The 5,472-nt window shown below is 44.6% G+C and overlaps 1 pseudogene; it reads right to left on the bottom strand.

Annotated features, from left to right (window-relative positions):
• Nucleotides 1–1,339: 1,339 nt before the first annotated feature.
• Nucleotides 1,340–2,576, bottom strand: LOC106149449 (annotated as a pseudogene).
• Between the last annotated feature and the right edge of the window lie 2,896 nt (nucleotides 2,577–5,472).

The following is a 5,472-nucleotide window of genomic DNA, read 5'->3' as shown; positions in this document are numbered from 1 at the left end:
GTCACTTCCATCCCTCATTAAGGTTCATTCCCCAAAACCGCCAGTGTTTCCATTGGTCCCCACCCCTGTTGTAAATCACACAGGACCCCCTGATATTCTTATCTCTTATGTCTGGTCAGTGGAGCCCATCAGATCCTCCAAGCTGTTACTGCTCTGTTCTTCCTGTAAGTTCTAGGTCTAATACAAAATAATTCTAAACTCAATTGGACTAATATTTCTATTGCTTGCTTCAGTCCCATTTTACAGTAATATGGGGAAACACTTCCTGTTTTCTAAGTTCCATTAAGGGCCAAGATGTCTCTGCTGATTGCATAGATGTATTGAATATCACCTCAGATTCTCTAATAGCCCCTCTTGGACCTTTTTTTGGTTTGCTTTGATGGGGTGCACCAAGTATTTGATAGCACCAAAATGAGTCTTTGTGCATTTGCTTTGCTGGTACTCGACCTTTCTGTCTATCCAGGTCAATGATGTTCTACACTTGTCCTCCAGTCATGTCAGAAGTGTGACCCTGTGATATTTCCCATATAGCTGGGATAGCAATAGCAGGGAGTTTGATGCTCAGTGATGCACCTCTGGGTATAGGCCAACAACAATATTCACAGTTAAGTGCTCAGAAAGCTGGAGATTTTGCCAACATACAAACTTCCATAGACACGCTGTAGTATCAAATAGATTCCTCAGCTGCAATTGTCCTCTAGAATCAAAGAGCATTAGCCCAGCATCCAGGTGCTTGCCTTTTCCTAGTAGAGTGTTGCTACTATGCCAACAAATCAGGGATAGTAAAAAAAAATTTCCCATCAGCCATGGGAAAGCCTCAAACAGAGGGCTCAAAGTACTATGATTGGCTCCTATTGGCGGGGACCTTTAGATTTTCTCCCCTAGTGGACAGGAGCTCTGCTCACGCCTTTAATGACCCCTTTGACAGTTCTTCTAGACCCTTGTGTGATCTGCATCCTGACTCACTTTCTGACTGAACACTTTGAAGCCATACCCCACCAACTTCTTTTAAAGACTACTTCTCCTTATCAACTCCTCAGCACTGAGGAAACCGAGGAAGATTCTTCCCTAAAACAGAGGGGAATGCAATGGCAAGTTTATAAAAATCTTATAGTAGAAATTAGAAATCAATCTATAGCCTGTGACTATGCTCATGCTGCTTGCCGTATAGACTGCTGTAGCCTTTCCTGTCTGCATCCAGCTGCTTCTTCCAAATAGCTGGACAGGGCAACCTGACCACATCCAGCTGTAGTATTTGTGTTTTTCAACTTCAAATATGCGCATGTGTAGTTTTGTTTCAGCTTGTTTAAAGGACTCCATAACTTCCAGAGCAAGGTAATTAGCCACAGAAAGTGCTGGTCACATCTTCTGGCCCTAGTCCTGTCTTACACATGTAATAGTCAGTGATCTTAATGTGCCCCTCTGCATCTAGTAATAAATTGTCCAATTTCAAGTTTCAGTAGAGAATGCCTCGCTGGTGAAGGTAGTTGAATGTTAAGCTGATCTCTGCAGAGTAAAACCCGGCATGAGGCTCAGGAAGTACTTTTTGTTGTTGCATATGAGACATGAAATCGCCTCCGTTTACATAGTCCAGAACAAAACACAGCCTGCTTTCTGTCTGAAAGCAAGCGTGGAGCCCAACAAGGAAAGGATGATGGGATGCCTGCTGCAGTACGCGCCTCTCCGTGTGCGCCCGATGGATGTCCGCACGCGCTTTCTTGACAACTTTCTTCGCAAACATTCGATATGTTTTTTGTAGTTGAACTAAGAATACTTTTGTGTAACTACTTCTGCCTATCACCTGGAGCAGGTTAAAGTCCTGAAGACCAAGACTAGATGAAGCTTTGCCACTTTCCCTGGTAGTCTTTACCTCGTTGTCTTCAGCAAGTTGTTCCAAACTGTCCTGGCTTGAAGGATCAGACAGGCTCACGGTCGGTGCTGGGTCCAAAGCCGTGGGCGGTTGATTCATTGGCGTCTCGGATTGCTGTGATGAAGAACGCTGCCCACACATAGCTGTGACAAGTGTGTGACACTTCTTGTGAACCAAGAGTTTGCAGTCGATACACTTGTATACCTGGTGTCCGAATCCCCCTACACAGCCCGAGCAGAGGGCACAGTGAGCGTGCCTGCTGAGTGCTTGGCCTGAAATGTATGGCCCTTGGCACAAGAAAACTTTCTCCAGAGGCCTGCAGCTCTGTGGTGGATGAACTGATCTTCTAGGCAAGGCATTTTAGGGGGTTCTGATGGACAAGGTGATGCACAAGGCGAGGCATGGAGTAAGAGTTCGTACTCCTTCTTTAGCTCAGACAGCCAAAAGCTTCTAATTCCCACTGAGAGGATACAGAACATGGGTTTCCTTCCTCCTCACCCCACTTGGTGGTGAAAAGCTGTTTATTGTCTCAACACCACAGATCTCAAACTTCATCGAAAAGGCCTGCAAAGGAGATGGACGTCCCCGAACATGGTGTGGTGACATCTCTTCCCATGAGCAGGGTCTGTCGGGTACAGGTATGGGTCATGGAGGGAGTGGGGAGAAAGGGACCATAGTAGGGTTCGCTGCCCAGGAAAACTGGCATGAAGGGCTTGTGGGGTGGGCGAATGTGCCCTGATTGTCTGCATTGATCACAACAGCCAGCTCCCCACAAAGTGCTTTGCACCGGTGCCCGGGTCAGGGCAGATGTGCACTAGGTTTCTCAGTGTGTCTCGGGGCCTGGTGGCTGTGACTTCGTTCTCCCACCCTGCACTTGTCTGGCTCCCCAGGATTTTTGTGCCCGGCTCTGGGGAGGCTTGTCCGGAGCCCCTGGGAGTCTCTGGGCCCCGCGAGACTTGCCGTGGGATCTTTCGCTTTGTGTTGCTGTTGGTATTTGGGCTTGGGCAGACTTCACACGGGTAAGTTGGTTTTTGTCTGTCTGTCGAGGTCAGTGCTGGGGACACCTTCCCGTGCGTGTCTGTAACAGTTGAGTGGCTCCCGCATCGTGGCCTGCGGGGTCTGGATGCAGTCAGCCTTCTCCTCAGTCTTTCACAGACTTTCCCTGCCTGGGGTGCTGAGGCTGCGGCCTCCAGAAGTGCGGAAGCAGCCCAGCATCCTCGCAGTTGCTGTTCTCCGGCCAGGTGAACTCGGAGAGGGCAGTTGCTGCATTGCGACGCCTGTTACCAGGGTTCCAATTCCTGTTTGGACAGGCTGCCAAGGGAGTGAGGTTGTGTCTTAGGGTTCCATGACCAAAGTCCCCTCTCCAGTTCCCCTCCAGTCCTCCCTCAAGTTCCCCATCCCCCACCACCCATCTTTTTCTTCATACTAAATAAATCAGTGGCTACTCATGTTATGATTTTTATATAAGAATCTAGGAATCTTTTTATCTATCAACCATAGGTCTATTAGTTTCTTACTTTTGCATTACTGGAGCTTGTATCTTGTATCTCCATAATGAACTATAGCTATACCCTCAGACTTTATTTTTTTGGATACACATTAAGCATCTCCCTAGGTCACAAAATCGGTCAAGTTGGTCTCCACCTTGAGATCTTCTTGCCTCAGATGCCCAGAGTGCTGGGGTCACAATCACACACTGTCTTGCCAGATTCAGTGTGCTATGTAGAAACAGCAAGACTGGGAAAACTTTGGCAATCTGGGGCACGGGTGAGATCTTCACCTTTAAAGTAACGTGTGTGCATTGATGTTTTGCATGTGGTAGCCACAGTGCTGAGGGGTCTTTTCCATTTAAGGAGGATGGCTGTGGTTCTTTTCGGGGGAGCTCTGGTCCTTACCTTGAGTGTCGCTTCCTGGCTCCAGTGCAGTTCCCTCAGCCCGCTGACACAGATCCTTCATCCTGTCTGTGCAGACTTTCTAGCTTCTACCACTGACCTGTGGGTCTTCCCAGAGCAGATCATTGATATGACTTGTATGAGACATTGTTATGGGCATTAGGCCTCCAGTTGGACTCATGGAGGACATTGCCACGGGCTCTAGGTCTTCAGCTGGATTTGTGCAAGACATTGCTGTGGGATCTATGCTTCAACTGGATTCTTTGGATTTCTAGTGTGTGGACAGATCTCCTGCACTCTTCTGCACTGACTCAATGAGTGAATATTATAAAATAATTCTATAAATTATGTGTCCTGTATTAAACCTTTTCCCTTTTAAACCCTTACTACAACACCAAGTCGGGAATTTGGATGCTTCTCTCTAACCTAGAAAGAAGGGCTGTAAGATTTCTACTGTCTAACAATAAACAAAATCTTTGGGGATTTTTAGCCTTTTATCTGAAAGCAGAGGAAAAGCTTGTCCCATCTTATAGAACAGCTACGGGCTGGCACAAGGGTGGAAAGAAGTATGTTGCTAACATCACATATTATTGAATTTTATGTGAATTAGTGTTTCTTTAAGTGAAAATATTCAACCAAAGCATTTAAAATTTTATTTATTCTATCCCAAAACAAATTCTGTGCTGGAATAAAAAACAAACAAACAAACATAGGGGCATTTCTGACTAATGAAATTTCAGGAAGTTTTGAAAGAAGAAAAGGTAAGGGAGAATTAATAAAAAAATTAAGGAGTAAGTAGATAAATGTAATTACAATAGAGGAAATAAATAGGTAGCTTTAAGAAGGAGGGATTTAGGGAGAAGTACTAGAGAGGAAGAGATGTGTGCATATGTGTATGTCAGTGTTTTGGTAATGGCAGTTAGGATATTGCCATCTTTCTAGATCTGATCTTTCCCTTAGATAAACTATCGCATGCCTTAAGCCTTGGGGAACACAAAGTGTGAAAATTCATCTTAGTATTATTTAGTGATCTTCCCTTCCTTTTTCATGTTTTCTTTCAGAGCTCTCCTCTGTGCCCTGGGATAGCTACAATTTACCACCCTATTTTAAAAGATAATGCCAGATTACTACCAGAGGTTTAACTAGGAGACACAACAAAATGAGCTCCTAAATTTTCTTCTGAAGTGACAAACCAAGTATACACAGGCAATAAACCTAGTTCCAGAAGCTGATCAGTGTTTAAGCCACATAACACATTGCTCTACTAGTACTAAATCTCAAATTAACTACTGGATTTTTATAACGAGAGAAGAGGCTGACAAAGAAATGTCTTGTAAATCTATAGCAGTTCCAGGCAGCTGGTGAGGTGCCAGGCACTAGCTTTATAAATGGGTATTCTGGGATTCCTGTTCATTGGTTCGGTCTCATCATGTGGGCGAGCCATGTTGTCTGGTATTATTCTTCATTGTGCTGTGGGACTTTATTTTTTGGAAAAACCAACTCTTTTTCAGTAAGCTTGAATGGATTTTTGACCAGGCCAGCAGTGAATTCTAGAATGTAAAGCTGAAAGGTGTATTCAGATCTAACTTAATTGTTTTAACAGAGGATCCTAGAGATTAAAACACAAAGTTAGAAATACACCTAGAACCACTGGATTTAAAGTCTAGTACCTTTAACATGCATTTTACACTAAAATTTTTATTTTGTCTG

This window comes from Chinchilla lanigera, unplaced genomic scaffold, assembly GCF_000276665.1.
Source record: "Chinchilla lanigera isolate Chin_1 unplaced genomic scaffold, ChiLan1.0 scaffold00045, whole genome shotgun sequence".
Classification (NCBI taxonomy): Eukaryota; Metazoa; Chordata; class Mammalia; order Rodentia; family Chinchillidae; genus Chinchilla; species Chinchilla lanigera.
Note: the sequence above shows the minus strand (reverse complement) of the source record. Positions and strands in the feature narration are given on the sequence as shown.